Here is a 24,708-nt window from a genome sequence, read left to right on the forward strand (position 1 = left end):
AAAAAGCACAGGGGTGGGTCATAATGGCCTTCTGTACCATGATTCTGAAGGCCCTGGACACAGGATCACTTTGTTTGATCAACTGGAAAACTCATGAACAAAACTGAAGTCAAATCCAACAAGAGCTGTCGAGGATTTAAGTTCTAATACAGATCCTCCTAGATCACAGCTCTTTGAGTGACAGACGATATTTAGCCAATTGGGAGAAAGTCCATTTCATGAGTTCCCTTGTCCCAAGGAAGTGATAAGTGAGGTTCTAAGCACCTAGCAACACAGATCAAATCTGGTTGATGTCATTTTCTCGTACAGGGCTCGTTCATACTAAGCCCGGGCTGTGAACTCCACTCCATTCGAGGAGTTGGCAGAGTTTTCCGCACTACGCGGAGCACGGGAGTTCTGAAAAACTCCGCTCCATGGAGCAGAGTTTTTTTCCTTGTTCCTGCTCCCCAATGTTAAGTTGGTGAGCGAGGAAAATCCATCTCCTGTGAAATTTTCCCTTTCCTGTGCTCCCCAACTTCAAGTTGGTGAGCACGAGTGAGAGAAATCCACCTCCTGGCGAGATTTCTCAACGCGGGCAGTCAGATTTCTCAATGTGGGCAGTCACGGACAGTCGCGACCGCTCGCGTTGTGAAACCTAATCATGTTGGGAATGTTGCAGCTTGAGTAGAAAATATACTCGAGAGGCAGAAAAGAAGCAGTACCCTCCTGCACTCCGCATGGTGCCATTCACGTTGATTTTCCAGTGCAGGACAATGACCCGGTGCTGAAAAGCAATGCGAACAGGCTTGACCAAGTGCACTCCACCGCTTGCGGAACTCCGCATAGCGCAGCAGAGTATTTTGGTCGCTTCACAGAGTTCTGCATAGCAGAATCCCACGAACTCTGCGGCTGCCCGAGGCCACCGCAGGAGGCCACTCAAGAGGGCAGCCCTCTAGTGCCATCGGGCACTCCACACCCCCCTTTCTTCCTAAGGGGGCAGGTACTCTCGGAGAGCCCCTCCTGGGCGCGGGCAGTGCCGCGTAATGTCCGGTGCGCGAGGCGGGGTGAGGGGTATATAGGCCCCCCTCACCACACTGACCGCCTCTTTGGCATCACACCGGACGCGCGCGGCCGCTGCCTCACGAGACATGCCATCTCTAAGGTTGTGTTCTGCCTGCCGTCGCTGATCCGCCGGCCGGGACTGCCTTGGGGTGAGTGCAGCTCTGTGATCCCCCTCCCCCCGCCCCGTCCCTGGGCAGGACCAGGTTGCACAGGGGCCATGGCACGTCCGGCCATGGGGGGAAGGCGTGAGCTCATGGGATGGTTGATACGGGATATGCCGTCTGTTTGGGTGTGCACCCGCGCCCCCCCCCCCAGGAGCTGCCGAGTTGCACTGTGAATGCATTATTGTTACACCCCCCTCCCGCCCAGTGCCAGTTGAAGGATGTACAATGGGCAGGGCGGCCGAGCCACGCTCGGGATCCGCCGGAAGAGGAGGGGGGGGGGGTGTTGGGTTAATCGCCCGCGGCTCGGCCGAGGTGATTTTGGCAGCCTTAGGGAGGGAATGGGGAGTCTGTACAAAGGCTTTTACTGCGGTGCAGGAAGGAAGGCGTCAGGCCTATTGGCGTCATGCGACAGAGAATGTGGTGACGTGCACACTCGCTCCCCCCCCCTGTGTTCACCCCCGTCCCGGTCTCCCCCATCGGGGTTGTACTCAGGCCAGGACGGCCCCGGTACGGCTGCCAGGAGGGGGGTGGGGGGCAGCATCCAGGCTGCCGCCATGTTGTGGGTTGCGGCATAGAGGGGCATCCCCTCCCCAGATGGAGTCATGGCCCGAGGGGTCGCGTCCAGCCTGCAACTACGAACTCGGCCATGCTGCTGGCTTGCTTCAGAGCGGCTTGGGGCCAGGAGCACTCAGCACAGGTTTGGGGGGTGGAGCGCAATGTCAATCACATTCCTGGCTAGCAGCAATTATTTACAAACGGACCAATCACATGGTGACATTTCAAACGTATCGCATAACGACAAACCCACTTTCGGTTGTCCAGCCCACCAGAAATGACAAGGCAAAATCCAACATTCTTGCTCGGACAGGCCGACAAACCCATAGTAAAAAGACCTCAACCCAAACCATAATGAAGCCATAAAAAGGAAGGAACAGAAACAGATGAGAAGCAAGATAGAAGGGTGTGTGCATGTACCATAAACTCAGCAATGTCCTGCTCTTTGATCTCTATCTGACCAGCTGCCTAACAAGGAACTGGCTCAACAAGGTCAGCTTCGGGCAAGGGAGTCAGTTCAATCAGGTCACACAAAAGTCAGCTAAAGGTGTACGTGTCCCAAAGACTCGTTCGGCCGTAGTCATCGGCCTATGTGAGGGCAACCACAAAATGGCTGCCGTACACAAAATGGAACCCGTAGGTTCGAACGAAATCCCTGAATACGTAGTGTTTCCATAGATCGATTATGACGAAAACACTCGTACATACCGCACTCGTCATTTGCGGTCCGCTGATACCAAAATCGTCTAGATACGACGACCTTTATTGAACGGGTTCAGAATCACGGAACCTCAGACCCTCCTTTTGCCCTTACATAGGCATCAAACCCAAACTCACGTCAGTCTGAATCCAGGTCTATATTCATCAGATCATCAAGATGTGCTGTAGCATCATCCTAGTACTTAGCAACTCTCTCTGGACAGGTCTTCTTGCACACGAAGTAGCACAAAGGCCACAAATAGCAGGAGTACACTGTACACAAAGACAGAACAGGAAAAGGATAGCTAAGATCATCCCAATGACCATCAGAATCTCCCATCCCCACGTGGATAACAATCCCCATAACCATCCCATTAACGACCAATCTCCTTCGTCCACATGTACAGACTCGGAGATCTTATGTAGCTTGGAAATGGCTTGGAAAACTGTCGGAGCATTGTCTGGAATGAAAATGCAGCAGCTCAATTGAATCAATTTACATACCCCTCCTCTATCTGCAAGTATGACATCTAACGCAACTCTGTTCTGAAGAGTCATAAGGCGATCCGACTGGAGCTCAGCAGTCAGGTTACTAAGGGCACCGGCAGTTTCGACTATGGTGGACTCAACCACTCTCGTCAACTGTCGAATGTTCCTGCTGTTAGCCATAGGTCCCCAAAATGGCAGAAAACCCTTCAGGAAATCTCCCAATTCTTGTTCTGCGGTATCTTCCTTACTGAAGACACCTCTAACAACTCTCGTCTTGTGGTAATCTGCCGCAGCTGTATACGTGGGAGGCAACAGGAACGAGACAAAACATGTGCCCGAGAAATCAGGGGGCAACCATGTATACGCTCTATCGTAACAGACAAAATAGGTCCCCTCAGCTGCTAGAAACGCTGGGGAAGACTGGGACACAAAAACATACGTCTCAGTGCAGACGCTCTTCCCTAACTGAGTTCTCAGATTCTTCCCACTACCTTGTAGACAATAATGACCCTGATGGGGCACTATCCAAATCGGAGGAGATCTTTTCGCTCGCTGGTTAACACTCAGACTAACTCCATATCCAGTCACGTTCCATCCAATGTATGCTTGTGTCTCATTTCTCGGGATAGTCTCATAGGAACTAATTCCTCTAATCATGTCGACTATACCCTTGACTAAAGCACTTGTCTTTGGACTATCTTTCACAGAACGTAGGGGATAGACTTCACGAGCATAGATGAACATCGTTCTGTATGCCCATACGGAACCATTATAACTAAAAGGCAAAACCAGGTAAGGAATACCTTTATCGGTAGTATGGGGCATAAGGCCACACACCCAACAATTAGTCGTGTTTACTACTAACTGGTGTTGGTGCAAAAGCTGAACAAAGGAATTATTAGCGAATTCCATTCTTCTAACAGATTCATGTTCGGGCAGAGGGTAAAAAGAATGTGAAGAAACAGTAGGAGGAGGCATAGGTTGTGTAGTGGGCATGAACGTCACTTGAAAAGAGAATGTCGCGTATCCAATTAAAAACATCATTAAACTAAACAGCATAAACAAACACAATATTAAAAAACGTTTTCTGCTCATTACAATACAGATTTTGCACTTGAAGCTCATTCTTTCAACAGGTCTCTCCATCTCGAAAAACTACATCCTCTAATCGTACTGTTCGCGGCGGTAGGGTGTTCCGCGATAGGGAATGCGTCTGTCAGTCCAGGGAACTCCCTTAGACCAACCAGAACCGTCGACCTAACGTCTTCGGCTTGCACTCCAAAGTCTTGACACCGCGACCCTACAGCTGAACCCGGATGGTGGTTCGAAAAACAAAAATCAAAACAGTTCCTCAGAGGAGAGCTTAACCTTAAAAAATCAGCAAAGAAAGAATGTATATATTTTATTTGTCCAGCGACTCTCGGTCACAAATTATAACGCTCTTTGCCAGGCAATGTCTGTTCTCGAAACAAAAGCTCAGGTTCAGAAGTGTTCAAACGATTCAACGGAGGCACAGCTTCTTGAAGAAGATCGTCACTTTCTCGCTCAGTGTTCGTTCCAATCAAGCGGGCATCGCTAAAAGGCAGAAAACGAGGCACGGTTTCAGTCTCAGAGTCAGGAAGTCCTTTCTGGACCCACCGGTCATACGGCAGAGGCAAAGGGGCCCTCTTACAATATACACCGTGGATCCAGATCTTTTTACCGTGCACTTGCACTGCTGATCATGTAGATAAAAGCACCAAGTAGGGACCAATCCAGCGGGGCTGCTCGTTCTTGGTCCGCTGGAAATTCTTTATCAGGACCCAGGATCCAGGTTCGATAGCATGTCCTGGATCTTCAGATGCTTGTGGCAAGGTGTCATGAACCTGTTGATGCAAAACCCGCAATTTAGCCGTCAATTCATAAAGGTAATCAAGCAACACAGGATGCTCTATCTCACTGAATTTTGTCGGCCGCGGCACTCCCCATATATTTGCCGGGCGACCAAACACGACCTCATATGGACTAAGTCCCATTTGTGAATGCACAGTCATTCTTGTGGACAGGAGTGCTAACGGCTAGGCATCAGGCCATTGAAGACCAGAGCTTGCCTCAATTTTGACTAATTTTAGCTTAAGGGTGCCGTTATAGCATTCGACTAAACCAGCTGATTGGGGGTGATTTGCAGCGTAGAATTTCTGCCATATTCCTAACCCATCACACACTCTCTTCATCACTTGACCCACAAATTCACTCCCATTATCACTCTAGACCATTCTCGGCAAACCATGCCTAGGGAAAAATTCCTTAATAAGGGCTTTCGCTGTGGACAAGGCAGTGTTATCTTTCAAAGGGTATGCTTCCACCCATCTTGAAAATGAGCAAACAACCACTAACACATACTTCAGGTTGTTGCACCTCTCCATGTGGATGAAATCTAGTTGCAAAGCCTCGAACGGATACGTTGGAGGAGCAAAATGACCAGCTGGAGTTGGAGTTCCCTTACCAGGATTGTACATCAAACAAACCATACAATTCCTAACCAGATTCTCTGCACACTTAGGAATTCCAGCATTCTGCCAAACTGGAGCTAACAACTTACAAATCCCTTTCACACTAATATGAGCCATTCCATGAGCCATCGTAACCACTGGAAGTACATACGCATCGGGTAACAACCATCGCTGATGCTCTGACAACTCAACCCAACAACCATTTAAATCCAATTTACCCTTACTTTCTCTCCATTCATTCAACTCTTTCTCTGTAGCTTCAGCTTGGATGGATTTCACACTCTCAATCGTATCTTCACACATACTTCTATCCGGAACCCATCTCGCCCGGACCCGCAACATACATTCGACTCATCACATTTCTCGCAGTTTCTTTCGCGACTTCATCTGCAAACGCATTACCACGACCAACATCATCAGTAACTTTCTTATGCGCACTGCATTTCACGATCGCAACTTGCAACGGCAAAGTAAGCGACTCAAGAAGTTCATTCACCAACTGACCATGCTGAATCTTAGTCCCATGCGAAGTCAGGAACCCACGCTCTTTCCACAATCGTCCAAAACTGAGCCACACCAAACGCGTACTGGCTATCGGTGTACACAGTCACTCGTTTTCCTTTCGACAACATACACGCTCTTGTCAATGCAATCAACTCTGCTGCTTGTGCTGAATTATGTGGGATATGTGCAGCTTCAACAATCGTATGCAAAGTCGTAACAGCATATGCCGCAGTCGTATAACCATTCGGAAGCTTAAAGCACGAACCATCAACCCATAAGGTACCATCACACTCTGGAAGAGGAGTATCCCTAAGATCTATTCTCCCTTTCGTTTCTTCCTCTGTCCTAAGGAAGCAATCATGCTGTTCAGTAACATCTGTCTCAACTGAAATCAGCAACAACGTAGCTGGATTCAACGTGTTGCATCTCTTTATATGCACATGAGTCGCTAAGAGTGTCAATTCGTAACCTGACAACCGAGCACTAGTTAAGTGCTGTGTCTTGGTGCGATTCAACAAGGTATCTACTGCATGTGGAACCATCACAACCAATGTATTATCCATCACCAAGACAGCAGACTGTCGAATCGAAACAGCCGCTGCTGCTGTAACTCTCAAACTACTCGGCAACGCTCTAGCTACCGGATCCAAAGTCGACGAAAAATACGCACATGGACGTTGCTTATCGTTGAACTGCTGAGTCAAAACTGACAATGCACATCCCTCTCTCTCGTGGACATAAAGTGTAAAAGGCTTACTGTAGTCGGGAGTACCCAACAAAGGAGCCGAACACAACGCATCGTGTAATTCTGAAAAGCTCTTCTGCATTCGTCAGTCCAAGGAATAGGATTCGGAGTATCCTTGACAGTAAGAGCTATCAAAGGCTTCGCAAGCAAAGAAAAATTAGGGATCCACTGTCTACAATAAGATGTAATACCCAGAAAAGCACGCACTTCTCTCTGTGTTGTAGGCACACTCATTTTCGCAATCGCTTGGATTCTTTCTGGGGTCAACCTTCTTCCCTCCTTCGATAAGAGGTGACCTAAGTAGGTTACTTCTTGTCGACAATATTGCAACTTCGAAAGAGAAACCTTATGATGGAAATCAGACAAATGACGCAACAACGACAAAGTAGCCTCTTTACAAATCTCTTCATTGTCAGCCGCAACTAACAGATCGTCGACATACTGAATAATGGCAGCACCATCAGGTAACACAATCAAATCAAGTTGTGTTTTCAAAGCCTGACTATAGATCGATGGACTCTCAAATAGCCTTGAGGAGCGCGCTTAAACCGGAAACTTTGGCCTCCTAAAGAGAAGCCAAAAATATCTCTACTTTCCACAGCAATCGGGATGCTGAAGAAAGCATTCTTCAAGTCAATCACCGAAAACCACGTGGCTGAAGCCGGAATCAAAGTCAGTAAAGCGGTGATATCAGGTACAACTCGAAATTGCGGAACTACGATCTTATTCACCTCTCGAAGATCGATCACAAACCTATATACATGAGGCTGTGAAGAATCAGTACGTTTCAGAACAGGCAAAACCGGACTATTGCACATGTTACCTCTCGTTTCCTCAATCACACCTTTCTCAATCAGATCATAGATGATCGCCAAAAGTGCTCTTTCACCATCACTAGAAATCCGATATTAGGGAATACGTGGCAATCTAGCATTCGCTTTCAACGTCACAACGTATGGCAGAATCTCCAAAAGACCCACATAGTTCGGACCAGTAGCCCAAAGAGAATCAGGGAGAAAAGACAATTCAGCTGGAAGTTTATCTTTAGATAAATACATCGGAGAGATCACTCTCTTACCTAATGTAAGCTGTACTCCTGAAGGAGAACAATGTAGCGTTGCATACAACCTTTTCAACAAGACTAATCCCAACAAGTTCTCACCACAACCTGTCGTCAGAATGAGGGGTGCTTCGAATTCACAAGGACCAACGGAAATAGACAATGGACTAGAAATCGGATTCGTAACCGGGGTGCCAGAAAAACCCACTGAAACATTTGTTAAGCCAGACAAAGGTACGCCAGGGAGTTTAAAGTGCATAATAGAACTCTTTGCAGCACCAGTATCCAACAGAAAAGGCTCTGACACACCAGATGCAATCACTTTAACATAAGGTCCATTCTGATCTACTGGAACTGAAACAACTCCCTCTCTTTGTCTATGGCTGTCCTAGCAATCATTACCGTCCATATTCTCACCTTCGACGCAGTAATCGTCCGCATAGTACTGAGCCGTCCTACCAGACGCACCATTCTGCTGATCAAAGCTATTCATAGAATTCTGTGGATGCAAGGAACGCGCATTCTGAGGAAACACACCACGCCCTCTACCTCTAGGAGCTTGCTGAACACCTCGACCTCTCACACCAGAAGCACCATTTGTACGCTGTAACAAAACCGGACAATTATTCTTGAAATGACCCTCTTCTTTACAATCCGCACACTGATTAGGGCCTACAGGAAAACGCTGTTGAGAAGACTCGAACCTTTGTGAGTTTCTCTGATATTGCTGAGGTGGCTGATAATCACGCTGATTATTACGAGGCGTATATGCTTGCTGTAAAAGAACCTTCGTTTTTAATTCTTTAGTCTTCTTGTCAGCTCTATCTTTCTCGTCCTTATCTCTATTCTCGTAGTACTGGGCAGTAGCCAAAATCTGCGCTGACGAAGAAACAGCCCAAGCACTCTCAGAATCCTTCAACTTATTGCACAACTCGGGAAGCAAATTATGCACGAACTTGTCAACGAACAACCGTTGACCACCTTCCGTACTCATGTCCTGACCACTATGGTCAACAAACGTCTCTTCAAACCTTGTGAAAAAGTTGGACACGCTTTCGTCTTTCTTCTGCTTACATGCAGACAACTTGTCCCAATTTACACTCACGGCAGGCATTAAGGTCTTCATGTAATTAACAATCCTACCAGGGAGTTCTGCAACTAAAGCCTCAGGTTTAGCACCACCAACTTGTCTAGCATCTGCGGCACCAATATTAACCCATGTATCACCTAACTCTTGCGCATGATCCGTATGACGAATCATTCCCCATATAGGCTGTGGAACAACATTCCCAAACAACATGTCTATGTCGGCTAAGTTCATAATACATGAATCCGCAGTCTGCGATAATTCCTTATAGTACCCTGCAGGATTTTTACGTGGATCAGGCAAAGACTGCTTGAGGGCCAAAACTTCAACTCGCTTCCATTGAACATGTACCCAAACACGCTGAAAGTGAGGCGGAACAACTGGATTAGCATTTGCATCACCCGGTCTCCAAACTGGGGGAACCTCTCTCATCGGATATTGTCGTGCCTTTCTCCTAACTGAAGAATCAGGTTCAAACAACGACCTGGAAGGAGACTCACTCCTAAATGACAACAATGTCGCAACTGCTTTCTCAACATCAACACCAACTATAGTTCCCTTCGCAAACTCAGACTGTAGATGGAACAACTCAGGCAGAGCTCGTCCTAATTCACCATCTTCCCATTCTTCACGAAGGAAAGCACACATTGTCCCAAAAACATATCTCTGCGTTGGTGCTGCCCATTGATGGAAAACATCCACAACACACTCAAAACTATACTGCAAAGGGTAAGTAACCCATTTACGCGCTAAATGATCCAATACTGAACGTTCATCTGGACCAGGCAATTGACTACGCAATTGTTTATGCTCTGAAACAGGGGTCATACCTAATGACCCAAAAAGAGGAGATAATAAACTAGAAACAGTATCAGTCATTCTCTGTCGAACAGAAGGAGAAGTTGACAAAAGAACAGGAGGAAAAACTGGATGAGCAGAAGTATGAATAGTAACAGTATCAGAAGGAGTAGATAATACAGGCGTAGGAGTTGGAGACGAAGGAGGTAGCAAAGTCGGCGGCCCTTGAGAAGGCTGCACCAAAGGAATAGGAGCCAACGGAAGAGGAGCTGGCTGTTGTACAACCACAGGTGGCAAAGCAACCGGAGGTTGCGCAACTAAAGGTGGCGGAGGTGCTGTAGCACTCTGCACAGAAGGGGGTGGCGAACTCAACAAATGTGCCTCAAAGGATCTTTCTCAAGGTCTTTCTTTTCATCTTGCTGCTGAGATGACAAAACTGGATAGCACTTATCTATCGCCAGTTTACGTTGCCTAAGCAACTGCTCACTCTCTTGTTCTTCTTCGTTATCCCTAAACTGTAAGGCAGCTTGCACCATCGAAATACCTCGTTCTCTTTTATTCCTCTTCGCTAACTTAATTTCTTTCTGTTTGGCTTCCTTTCGCCAAAGGCGGAAAGAGTCAAACATCGCCGGCCGGGCTTTCTTCTTGAACAATTTGACTTCCAGATTATCTAAAATCTCCATGTCATAACTACCATATTGGGTCCACTTTAGGACACCATCCTTCCTAGTATATCAAATCCATACTTCATTATACGTGATAGGGCCCACACCATGTTTTAAATAAAGCTCATAGGTCGGAGTTCCAATCGGAGGCACCAGACATGAGTCCTCCAATCGGGAATCCCTATTACAACCACAACAAAATATCTTTCCAAGTCTGCTAAGACCAGGCATCTTCGCTCACTAGTCTAGCTTCAAATTTCAAGGGAATATCGAATACGATAGCCTCGTGAATACACGAGTCCCTCGGCCTTGGAGCTTGCAAGTCCCAAATCAAAGATCCCAATGGGATACCCAAAACAATACTAAGGACTGGGAGACGCTCCACTCATACTTAACTGAAATGTCGATGACGTCGCCAGAAGACCCGTCTATTGTCTCGCTCTACAAATCATCTAATGGCTCCAAGACAGGGCGACAGTCAGGGCAGCAGTCCTTCGTAGCCGTCGGAAAGCGGGGAACCTCGCAGCAAAGACTTTCGGACCACGACGACATACAGGGGTCGATGAAGTGGCAGGCTTTCCTCCAGAATTTTCACACGAAGCTCCTCACGATCTTCAGGCTTGGACCGGTACCGCTGAAGTCGCCCCACGTTGAGCGCCAACTGAAGAACCGGGTTTTAGAACCCAGCGGCGCCAGGGAAAATGACCGATGTCTTCGAGTTCCCCTGCCTTGGCAAACAGAGACACGGGACACTTCTCGGTGACGTCAAAGACCAAATTTATTGGCTGCAACTAGGAACAGAGGTCTACGAAGCATGACACGGGTGGTTCGCTAGAGACTGCACACTTTAGTATTGCGAGACATTGTCTTTTATGCTAAAAATCACATTCCTGACTAGCATCAATGATTTACAAACGGACCAATCACATGGTGACATTTCAAACGTATCGCATAACGACAAACCCACTTTCGGTTGTCCAGCCCACCAGAAATGACAAGGCAAAATCCAACATTCTTGCTCTGACAGGCCGGACAAACCCATAATAAAAAGACCTCAACCCAAACCATAATTAAGCCATAAAAAGGAAGGAACAGAAACAGATGAGAAGCAAGATAGAAGGGTGTGTGCATGTACCATAAACTCAGCAATGTCCTGCTCTTTTTGGTCTCTATCTGACCAGCTGCCCAACAAGGAACTGGCTCAACAAGGTCAGCTTCGGGCAAGGGAGTCAGTTCGTTCAGGTCACACAAAAGTCAGCTAAAGGTGTACGTGTCCCAAAGACTCGTTCGGCCGTAGTCATCGGCCTATGTGAGGGCAACCACAAAATGGCTGCCGTACACAAAATGGAACCCGTAGGTTCGAACGAAATCCCTGAATACGTAGTGTTTCCATAGATCGATTATGACGAAAACACTCGTACATACCGCACTCGTCATTTGCGGTCCGCTGATACCAAAATCGTCTAGATACGATGACCTTTATTGAACGGGTTCAGAATCACGGAACCTCACCCTGGTTGGGTTCCAGGTTAAAGGGTGGCTGAGTGACACTGGTGTGGGAAGGGGTCAGCTGGCGGGCAGGCCATCTAGATTAAGGAAGGATTCAAGTGCCAGAAGTCGGCATTTGGATACAATTTCACAGGTCTGTTGAGCGGCAGAACAGAAACTGGCTTGCGTCGACCTCCTGTTCACAGGGGCATAGCCTGGTAGGCCTCTTAGCATTTCATCATTCAGAAGTCGATAAAACAAGCACCAGTGAGTGTTAACAATTACCATGTTAGTCAGCGCCTAGATACCATGGGTGAAGATATTCACAAGTAGTCAGAAATGGGAATTTTAAAGTTTTTTTTATCAGTATCACCATCTCAGGAGCTTTATGATAGGGCACGGTTTTTCAGCAGGCTAGGGAGATGTGACTGGAGCACAACAAAGTTATCATTAGCACCGCAAGTGCAGTGGCATGGGGCTTCAGGAGAATAACTGCCCTCTGCATCCATTGTATGTGCTGTGCAACCCAACTGTATGGGTAGGGGGTAGTTGTGCAATAGCGGCCAGATAGCCAAGTATACATAGTGGGGCTCTGCGAACACCCCTACGTTTTGGGGGCAAACTGGGTTGGAGAAGTGAGCCAAGGTGAAAACACAAAAAGGCAGCAGGGTATTAGAGAGCACTTGGCATTCCCAAATTGTAAAGGGTGGGGTCTGATACAGATAGTTCCCCTCCTGCGCACACTGCCTTGCCGGCCCCTGGGTTTAGTAGCAGAAGTTTCGGCGGGGCAAGACTTTCCCAGGGTGGTGCCGGGCTTAATTCAATGGTCAAATCCAAGGTGTTCCACATTGACTAACAGGTGAAATTTCCAGTTGCCGGTGCATGTTTTCATACATATGCACAGCATTAGGATTTGAAACAGTTGAGGGATTGACCAGTGCGATCAGTGGACGCTCACGCACCATGTCAATGTTGCGGGGATTGTTGCTATGCGGCAAGGATATAAAGGTTTTATACCACTACCAGGTCCCCGCAAGGGTGTTAGCCATCCAAATAGCCCATTGAGGGGGGACAGTACAATGTTACACTTTCCCTTGGCAATTACAACACAAAAAGAGGGCGGTGAAGGCAATGCCTCAACCCCGGAAGGACTAAGTTGAACCTTAATTGTGTGGGAGTGGGGCTCGAAAACTCGTACAGTCTTGCCACACCTTGTCGAGGCAGTGGATAAGTGCCCTCTGCATACAAGGGCAGGTTACAGGTCGCAGTAGGGTCTTCCACCTGCACATTAACCAGGGTAGCAGGCGAGGGTTGGTAGTTGTAGGCTAACAAGGTGTGCAAAAGGTTTTGTACACACCGAGTTAGAGCCATGGGGCTACAGGGTATTTTAGACCATTGGGCATTCCCAATATCCGGTAAATTGAAGGTAGTTGCACATAAGGTTTCCCTCTGGTTCCATCACACTGGTCAGCTCCCACCCCCCACCCCCCTGGGTGAACCTTCCATGGACTTGAACCGAGACTGCAAGGGGCAGCTTCTGCGACTGGTGTCCCAAATGTGCTGTTGTTTTGGGGCGAGCTGAGGGGAGGATTATGTCCAAGGTCATTGGGTCCATTCGGCATTCCTCCAATCTAAGTAGGGCAGTTAGTGATACACAGTATCAGTGAGTGGGTAACATTTACCATCTATTCAGCGACAGCGGGCCCCAGGGGCGTGCGCGCTTTACTAAAACACAGAGCTGCAACCAGAAAAGTGCCAAGGGGAATCAACCAGTAAACAGGTTTATGATGTGTCTTTATGGCCTTACTGCTGGGTGAAGCCAGTCTCAATTTGGAGGTACGCCTAGGTGAAAATTGGGTGCTTTTCAAGGTTCTCGTGACCTCTGTGGTTTATGTTAGCACACCAAGCTGACTGTCCGAGGTTATCCTGTGCTGCCGTCCCAGGAAATGGGGAATCAAGGTGCCAAGCATGGAAGACCATGTAATAGATCATGTGGCACGTTCAGTGTGCAACAAGAATGTAAATTCAGCAGGGCAGGTTATTTTTCACCCCTGGGACTGCTCAGGGTGGGCAGGTGAAGCCCCCGACCCCCCTTTCATGAATATGCTAGGGTGAGGGTAAGAAGGATGTGCCATTCCTTAAAGTTAGGCACCATTTAACCGGGAGTGGGCACGGTAGAAACTCAGACATTCTGTGAGCAGGTATACCTATGGGGTTTCACCACGGAGGGAGCTGAGCTGGCGATCCCCAAAAGAATTAAGGGATGTTGGGCAAGGGCAGGAGGGCCCCCTTTGCTCTTTGTTACCTACTTATAGTTATGGACACTCAGGTGCGGCATGATTTAGATAAGCAAATGGACCGTGCAAATGCTAAAGTATGTTCCTTCTCACCCTTACAAGCTATAGCAGGCAGGCGGATGTTGGAGCGGTCAGCTAACAAGTGGGCTGCAGTCCCTTAGATGTGAAGCACAGGTGTGCAAGACACACGGTGCTAGTTAGACGGCAGCTTGGTGAGACCAGCAAATTCAGGGGGCCATGGGAGCCATAGTGTCTGAATCCGCCCCGCCCAGAGCGGACATGGGCCAGAGTCATGTGAAGCAATAGAACTTTCCCATAGGAGGATTAGTTCTTGGCACAAGTTTACAGGCCTCAAGGGCTTTTGGTAACTTCAAGGGCCATTGGGAGACGGGTGGGGTCTCCTTCCCGTGCTTTGGCAGGGGGCCTGTATATGAGAAGTTGCAGAAAAAAAGAAAGGAGCTGTTTTGGTGGTGGGCTCTGTCGGCGACGGTGACCGCCGCCAGAGCTATGGCAGAGTTACAGTGCAATCTGGAAGCAAATGGGTACAGAAGGGTACCTCTGCACGGCACATAGGGGTGCCAGAGTCCAGGAGCTTCATGGGAGGTTCCTGGAAACCGTGTCGGCACCCTGTTCGGTTGTGAGCCTGAACAACCGGGGGTTTGCCTTGCTACGCTCCGCCCTGAAAGAGGCGTGAGTAATATGGGACCAGGTGTCACGTGATCTGGGAGGAGGATTGCCAGAAGGCGCAGCACAGATGGGGTTCGCCCCAGTGCTGCTTGGCTCATCAGGCGGGCAGGTGGCGAGAATGCTGCCTGCCCTTGGATCGCCCGTAGGATAACCCACCATATTACATAACGTTGTCTGTAATAAACCTGCAGCAGTTTTTCCCAATAACAAAATCTGTGTGGTGTGTATTTATTTGCATGCATGCTACGTGCTTGGGGGTGGGGAGTGTTGCCATGATGGTGCTATGTGAACTCCTCTCAGGCTTAGTTCAGACATCTAGCAGCGCGTACATTGCCGAGTTTTTGCGAACCAATTACTGCAACTTCTGTAACACACATACATTTCTTGGTTCATTGTAAGCAGCCAATGGATATTCAAGAGTCAGTGGCTTCCAGACGGTTGCTGAGCAAGTCTTTTGTCATATTTTCCTCCCCCTGCTCCCTCCACTTCCATCCCCGCCCCGCCCCGCCCCTCCCCTCATCTCCTCTCATCTCCTCCTTCCCTTTTCACCCTCTAATTCCATCATTTTTAGCTCCCTTTCTTTCTCTCATTGTTCCTCTCCCATTTTCTCCCTTTTCACGCCTTCTCCTCCTCCCCCTGTCTTGCTTTCTTTGCATCTTACGTTATACTCTACCTTTCCACCTTACATATGCGTCTTACCCTCTTGTTACCTTTTCCCAACTTGTCTCACCCTTTCCGCTCCTCGTTGTATTCATGCCACCCTCTGTGGCCTGCGTACTGCTCTCGCTTTCCTTCACAGTCTGCATGTCCGGACCTCCTTTAGTCACTATCAATCGTCCGCTTTCTTCCCTTTGCGTCCCCCCTCTCTCCGTCTCTTTCACCCCTCTCTCTATCTTTTTCTGTGTGCTCCCCCCCTCACACTGAAACCTCGTCCGTGACACGCCAGATTAGCTGGGTTAAAAACAAGTTACATTTTCTTTGCGCTGAGGAGCTAAATGAAAAAATCAATTCCGAACCAAATCCAATAAATGTGTTTCCCAGACGCCCAAAGCTCTGTTCCTCGCAGTGTCGCGCGCGTTTGCCCGTGGCTCGGCGCTGCTGCAGCCTCTGTAGATGGATCGGCGTGCGGAGCACCTCCTGCAGACATGTGTGTATCTAGCAGGTCACAGCTATAGATGCTGGCGGGCATACTCCGCATTTCAACCATCTCAAGGTTCAACTTTCGAAGCTCTTTGAATACTAACCGGGCTATCGACTACAGAGAAAAAACACAATTATCTCTCACAGTCATGCATCTCTAACTATTAGCAAAACTAGGCGTTCTAGAATGCTGCTGTTTGATGACGTAATTTACCAGATGCCTCCTTTAAGCGCCAACAGAGAATAATCTTTATTCCGCGCTATGTAATAGGTCCATACCAAAGTTACACTGTAGAAACACAATTCAGATATATTCCTCTATTCGAGGGGCGTCCTGCAGCATCCAGATGCCATATTTTCATGATATCCGCACTAGAGAATGTTACATATATTATGAATTTACATGACCATCATTTGCATATCAGATATCCTGAAATGCTGTCATAGACCTGGCCCTCCTGGACCTAAGTTGGCCATCCCTGTCTCAATGAGTACACCCCCGAGTCTCCATCACCATTGACAGTCTGCATCTGAGCCAATCAGACTGTGTCTTCAGTGCCTTTGTAAACACTGCTGGTAGTCTCTCCATCTGACGTGTGCCTCTGTATTCCAGCACCTGTCTCACCAGCTCAGAGTCACCCAGCAGGCCACTAACTTCTTCATAAAACTCTGGGATAGAACAGCTCCCCACCTGGCTGTGTCTCAGCCACAACACCAAACTCCTGCGAGTAGATTTCAAGCCCGAGTTTGCCAGCAAAGAATCTTTAGCCATGACCTGCTGTCTGCTGGACACCCACTCTCTGGGAAATCCGACCACAGCCCGAGAATCACTGGCTCCTGGAAAGAAAACGAGAAGAGACCCCTGTGGCCCTCTGGGGTTATCCAGCAAACTCGAGGCCTTACCACCTCAACCGCCACCACCTGAGGTTTCATGGTCTTTTTCACCCTGAGCGCTGCAACTGCTGCATTCTGGGAGTGCATGACGTGGTGACCTGCCAGGCCTCAAATGCAGCTCCAAGACCCTAGTCTGGCCGAGCAAGCGGCAATGCCATTTCACGCCGGGCAAACCCACTCTACGGGCTACTCATGGCTCCTAAGTCCATTTCATGCTGGTGCGTCACCCTGGTGAGATCCCATACCCAACCAGTCATCATCCTACCAGATATACCACAACTGTAGCGGAAACTGTGCCAAACACAAACTTACCCCCCTCCCACAATGCATTTGTCAGAGGCTGTCCTTTGAGGGAGGTTTCGCCTGTGTGAGGTATGATGGTTTTGGTGGACTGGAGTGTCATGATATGGAGTGCCATTGAGTGGAGTGGCATGGTGTGGAGTGCCATTGAGTGGAGTGGCATTGTGTGGCATGGCACTGTACAGCATGAAGCACAGTGGCATTGTGTTGAGTGGTGTGGTATTGTGAGGCGTAGAGTGTAGTGAAATTGTATGTAGTGGAGTAAAGTGGTTTGCGTTGTGTGGCATGGCCTTGTGCTGAGTGGAGTGTCATTGTGTGGAGTGGATTCATGTGGCATTGTTTGGCATTGTGTGATGTGGAGTGGGGGTAAGTGGCATTGTGTGAAGTTGAGTGGCGTATGACATGGAATTGTGTGGCATTGTGAAGAATGGATTTGTGTGTCATTGTGTTGAGTGGAATTGTGTAAAGTGACTTGAAATTATGTGGCATTGTGTGGATTGGAGTTGAATTGAGTTATGTTATATGTCATGTTAAACTTTATTTGTATAGCACACGTACACTAGGTTGGTTTCTTGGAGTTGTGTGACCGAGGGTGGAGTGGAGTGTAAATGGGTGGCATTGTGTGGAGTAAAGTGAAATTGCATGTAGTGAAATTGAGCAGATTGGAATTGTGTAGCATTGAGTGGCTTGGAATTGTGTAGCGTGGAGTGGAATTGTATGGTATTGTTTGGAGTGGCATTGTGAGGTGTGGGGGGGCACTGTGTGTAACAGAGGAGAGAGATATTTTGACGCATGGAAAGACATTGTGTGGAGTGGGAGGAGGGGCATTGTGTGGAGCTCATTCGAGTGGAATTATGTGGTATTGTGTGGGGTGGAGTTTCGTGGAGTGGTATTTTGTGGCATGGAGTGGCATTGTGAGGGGTGGAGTTTCATTGAGTGGAGTAAGGTAAAATGGCATTGTGTGTTGTGGAGGGAAGTGGCCTTGTGTGGAGTTGAGTGGCATGGAGTGGAACTGTGGGACATTGTTTGCAGTGGAATTGTGTGTACTTAACTTATGTGGCATTGTGTGGAGCAGAATTGGGTGGAGTGATATGGTATTGTGTGGACTAGAAGGGATTGTGTGTCATTGCGTGGAATTGTGTGGTGTAGAGTGAAATGGAAATATGTGGTGCTGTGTGGAGTGGGATTATGTCTTGTAGAGTGGAATTGTGTCACATTGTGTAGCGTAGAGTGGCATTGTGTGGAGTGGAGTGGAACTTTGTGGAGTGGAGATGAATTTTGTGGCATAGGGTGGAGTGAAGTAGAAATGTGTGTCATTGTATGCAGTGAAATTGTGTGGTGTAGAGTGGAGTGGAAGGGTGTGGTATTGTGTAGCGTGAAGTGGCATTGTTTTGAGCGAAACTGAGTGGGATTGAATTGTGTGGCATTGAGTGGAGTGGGTTAGAATTATAAAGTGTGGAGAAGAATTGTGTGGCATTGTGTGGAGTGAATTAGAACGGTGTGGCATTGTGTTGTGGGGAGTAGAATTATGCAGCATTGTGTGGAGGGGAATTGTGTGGCATGGAATGGAGTGCACTGGAATGGTATGGAATGGAGTGTAGTGGAGTGGCATTGTGTGGTGTGGAATGACATCATAGAACTTTTTGTGTAGTGAAATGAAGTTGAATTGCATGGCATTATGTGGCATGGAGTGGAGTATAATGGAGTGGAGCATAATTATGTGACATTGTGTGGCATGGAATCATGTGGATTGAAGTGTTATTGTGAGGCATTGTGTGGAATGCAGTTGAATTATGTGGCATTGAATGGAGTGGATTGAATTGTGTAGAGTGGAGTGGAATATGCATCGTTATGTGACATGAAGTGGACTTGTTTGGTGTGGAGTGGAATTTTGTGTAGTGGAGTGGAATTGTGTGGCATTGAGTGGAGTGGAAATGTGTGGCGTGGAGTGTAATTGCACGGTATGGAGAAGAATTGTGTGGCATTGTGTGGAGTGAATTGAAATTGTATTGTGTGGAATTGAGTGGAATGGGGTGAATTGAAGTGGAGTGGAGTGGCATTGTATGAGATTGAATGGAGTGAAGTTATATAGCATTGTGTTAGTAGAGTGTAGCTGACTTGTGTGGCATTGTGTGGAGTGAAATAGTGTTGCCTTGTGTGTCATGTAGTGCATTGTAATTAAGTGGAGTGGAATAGTATGGCATGGAGTGGAATTGTGAGGCATTGTGTGAAGTACAATGGAGTGGAATTCTGTGACATTGTGTGGAGTGGAATTGTGGGTCATGGAGTGGAACTGGACAATGGCATTTTGTGGTGTGGGGAGGAGTGGCCATGGAGTTGAATTGGAATGGAATTGTGTGGCATTGTGTGGAGTGAAATTGTGTGGCACTGTGTGGATTGGAGTGGAACTGAGTGGCGTAGAATAAAGTAGATTGGAGTGTAGCACAGTGGAGTGGCATTGTGTGGAGTGGAGTGAAATTATTTGGCATTGTGTGGAGTGGAGATGAATTGTGTGGCGTAAGAGACAAAGATGGGTGGCAGAGGCACTGCTGACTACACATACTGACTATCGATATTGTAGCTCCCACAGATAAAGGCATCTTTGCAGATGTGCTTTGGATGCCCGCAAGTCTATCTCCAGTACCTTCAGCTGCTGCTTGTATTAAAGGCAACTCTAAACCAGTCCTATCACCACCCCATGTAACCAGACTATGCCCTTAGGAGTAGAATAAGTGTCATGGCAGACGGGGTTTTCTTAAAATATCTGAATAGCAGAGTTCCCTGTTAGCGCCGTGAAAGAGCCACAAAACACTATGATAAGCAATATAGGTGAATGTGTGCATGTGATCGTGGACACATGTGTAGTGCAAAGAAGGTTCTGGTAGTACTTAATGTTTGCAGATAATTGACACACACACTAATATTTGTAGCCTTGGACTTTTGAAACATCACACTTTTCCCACATCAAGTGGGCGAGACCAAGAGGCAGAAAAGGGAGAATAAAGAAGCAAGAGAAAGATAGTGAAGGAGTCACAAAAGAAACAAGCACTTGCAATGCAATAGGTCTCTCATTTTCGAGAGTTTTAGCTATTGTCATTGTAAATGTTGATGCCTTTTACTTATCTATTTAAAAAACAACACATACATAAAAGGCATTGCCATTTACAATGCCAATAGCTTAGACAAGGTATTTCTAAGGGTTCCATGTTTAAATATCGATAACAAAAATATAGTTTACAAAAATATAGATGTAAAAATATCGATTACAAAAATATCTACTCCCTATACTTAAACAGGTAAGTACATAAATATCGACTCAAAAATATAGATGTAAAAAATATCGACTTTAATAAATATTATAACTTAAATTAAATAATTAAATAATATTAATATTATTAACAAAATAAATTACATTACATTTCTATTTTAACTATTTATAACAAATGAACTTAATTTAATCAATATAAACTTAATAAATGTGTACATATACATATATTTAACACATAAAAGTATATAAAAATAATAATACATACATTTAATAACAATATAAAAACATTACTCGTTAAAACATTTGATAGCGAAGGGGTAAAAATTACAATTCCCACTCCAGTGAGTGCAACAGACGGGAAAGCGTACGATAGCGCAGGGGTAAAAATTACTATTACAACTCCAGTGAGTGCAACAGTAGGGAAAGCGTTGGATAGCGTAGGGGTAAAATTACTATTCCCACTCCAGAGGGTGCAACAGTAGGGAAAGCGTTGGATAGCGTAGGGGTAAAAATTACTATTCCCACTCCAAAGGGTGCAACAGTAGGGAAAGCGTTGGATAGCGTAGGGGTAAAAATTACTATTCCCACTCCAGTCAGTGCAACAGTAGGGAAAGCGTTGGATCGTGCAGGGGTAAAAATTACTTTTCCCACTCCAGAGAGTGCAACAGTAGGGAAAAATTTGGATCACGTAGGGGTAAAAATTACTATTCCCACTCCACAGGGTACAACAGTAGGGAAAGTGCTGGAACTCAAAACAATAAAAAAACAAACTATCCAATTTTTTATTATTTTAATTTACAATATAAACATAATTAATATATACATTTAAATATATTATTATTAACAAAGACCTACACACCTAAAATTAATTACTCAATTACATTTAATATTTACTATTTAATTAATGAAAATTAATGTATTTTTTTAATTAATTAATTTATTAATTAATTTACAACTTTCACACCATATACCCTTATAAACACCACAAAACAAACCTAAAATTATTTACTCTTTTACAATAATAATTAATTAATGATAGTTAATTTATAAAGTATTTAATAATTAATCAATAAAAATGTAATTACTTGACACCATTTTCACATATAAACTCCACTACACACACCTAAAATTAATTAAACAATTAACATAATTAATTAACATAATTAATTATTAATTGACTAATTGAAATTAATTAACAAATAATTATTAAACAATTAATATTAAATTAACACTTTAATTAATCAATTAATTATATATATTTAAATTAATTCCCACCCTATTTCTCTATAAACCCACAACCCGCTACGGAACTAATAACACAAAATTCAACATAAAATACATTAAGAACTAATAACATTTTACAACATATAATAAAATGACAAACAATTCTCATTAAAAACACTAAAATACATAACATTATTAAAAATCGATATTTTTGTAAACTCTATTTTTGTAAACGATAATTATTACAACTATATTATTGTTATCGATATTACTTACCTGTCAGTCGATATTCTGGTCAAACTATATTTTTGTTGTCGATATTTCTTCATTTCGATTTTTCTGCGGGGATATTTATGTCACACAATATTTCTCAGTCGATATTCCTTCTCTGCACGATTTCTAAGGAGGAACAACTAAGCCTAATCATGAATCTAAAGCAACCATTTAGAAACAACAGTAACAGGAGCCAATTGAAGAGATGGGCGAAAAATGGGTGAAGCTTCAATTCCATACCTGAACACAGCAGGCCTCGCAGAGCAGCGTATGCACTGCCGAGGCTCAACCTAAAAAGGAGGGAAGTTCATGGAAGATGAAATCAACACTTGGCAGTAGCCTTGTTGCCCGGCAATCCCGGCATTGGTCACGGCCAGTAGAGCCTCTAAGACCACCTTCTGGACCCATCATTCCTCCTTTATCTATACACAAAATGGAGAAGGATTGGGTTGGAGCGAGCAAGAATGGTGCCATTATACGGCCAGAGCTGCCAACTTTGGAACTGGGGCACCAAGTGTGAGTTTCTGCATCTGTTCAATATTTTGTGAGTCTTGGTAAATCATTCAATATCTCCCCAGTATCTCACAAACAGGAATCAGAGCTTGTGTAATGTAACTGGTGCACATGTAAAGAGCCCCAGTACCTTGCGGCCAGGCAATGATAATAAAAAATTAATAATAAAAAAATAAATAGTACCTCAATGACAACGTGGCCAGTTGATAGGCACTAATTAAAATGAATCAATCTGTGGTTGGTCCACAGACCTGCCAACCAGTTTCACAGTGTGGGAAGGGGGCGGCGCCTTAGAGGAGGCACTGCCTTTCATCCACCAAGCCCATTACTCCCGCCCCATCTTAAAAAAAAGGGCTGCTGAGACTATCGTCTATGTCCTTGGGTGTTTCAAACCCCTTAATGGGCATCGGCTGCTCACTGACACAAAAGATGAGCTGGAAATCCACTATATGCAGTGGTTCCCAGCTCGCCTTGCCTGCCAGAGTGTTATTTTTGCTCTTCACTGGTTGGCTATGTGAAGGGAGCTGAAATCGTGTGGCACACGGTGGTACCGGTACCGTGTGAGTTGTCAAGCCTTGGCCCATGTGCCAGAGACATAAAAGGAAGTGATGCAGGGCGTGCTCTTGGAATTAAGAGGCAGCAAAGAAGAGTGGCAATGATGCCAACCAATGTGAAGCAGTGGGTGGGATGCAAGCCCTTAATTGTAAACAATAGCCCTCCCTTGGTACAGCGCATTTGCTGTGGGCAACAAGATCTAAAAATAAAAGCAGCAATTTGCCAGATGACATAACCGGACATTTGACCTCTGTCTTGAAGGGCACGGAATGAGACAAGATGAATATAGAATTTAAAGGCTTCCATATGTACTGCTTGGGCTTGACCCACCAAAAATCTGCTCAAAACCCATCCATAGTTTGTGAAACACTGAAATAGAAAATTCTCCACGGTCAATGAAAGGACAAGTGTGAATTATTTCAACCACTATGGACGAATGGAAGTTTAACTGCAGACCCCAAACAGGTGCATGGTGTGACCTCATTCTTGTAGACCTGCAGTTTCTGAAACCTGGATTCTAGCTGCTCTTTACCAGGTGGGCCGCTGATTTAAACTTTTTAGGGGCATGAAGAGTATACATCACAAAATCCCAGAATCGTCCAGTCATTTCGGTTTTTCCAGTGTAACTTTTGCCACTTTTTTAAACTTTAAAATCTGATAATTCACGCTTGGCAGCTGCCACTTTTTTCTTTCATGCTATTTAATCTGATACTTTCCAAGTGAAAGAAAAATGCTACTCTGCTGACCTATCAGTGACACTGGTGCCACAGTAACAAAATACACAACCATGTAAAATAACCAAGTAACATTAATTGCACCCTCCCTAAGCAGGACAACATCCCTTCACTACGATAAAGTTAAGTTCCCGGGTCATCATGGGAAAACATGAGCTCTTGAGGGTGGCATTTGGGCATCCAATGTCACTTCTGGACATGCATTGAAAGTGCTTCAAATCTATTACATTGAAAATGGAGTGAATTCATTGAATGGCTTCCTTGAGAGCACAAGACTAATCCCAATAACCAGCAATAAACAAAAACACTGGATTAAACACTAACCTTGGGTTCTGGAGAAGTGTGCAGTTTGGCTTATTGTGCTTCAGTGCTTTGTCAGGGGTAGTAAGTACTATATAAATGCAAATACAATACAATACAATAATAGTCACATGTGACTGGTCTTCCAAAACAACACAAAAGAGTGGCATGAAAAAAGAAGCAAGAAATGTACACGCATCTTAGCGGAAGGGGGCGGGACTTAGAAACATGGTGGAGATATCACTGCGGGACAAACGCCAACGCAGAGTGCATCGGTGTTTATCTTGTAGTAAACTATCCTAGATTCACTACTGCTGGATAAGTCTTGAAATTTCTTTCCTTCTTTCAGCATAAATTCAGATCTGTCGTCCTGCATGTCTTCTTACTGAACAGGCATTTCCCACCTTGTATTTAATTATGCATTGCGCCAAATATGTCTCATTCTGGTGGAGTTCTTAAAGGGTGGTGGCACCTTCTCTGATGGAATATCCTATTCACTGTGCAGAGAAATGTCATCTTGCTTTTAATTAAACTCATGGGTTACTAATGTCAAAAATGAAAAAATTACAGTAGTTGTTCACTGGCTCGCCATTTCGCATATCATACGCTTCTATGTCAGATAGTATACTTTCACCTGATGCTAAAGTGGGTTTTTTCTCAATTCCCCTCTGTATGTCAGCAATGGCGGCTGGCAAGTCATTAGAGTGGTACTAAACTAAAAAATAATTTAAAAAAT

The sequence above is a fragment of the Lissotriton vulgaris genome, chromosome 2_1 (assembly GCF_964263255.1).
Source record: "Lissotriton vulgaris chromosome 2_1, aLisVul1.2, whole genome shotgun sequence".
NCBI classification, from domain to species: Eukaryota; Metazoa; Chordata; class Amphibia; order Caudata; family Salamandridae; genus Lissotriton; species Lissotriton vulgaris.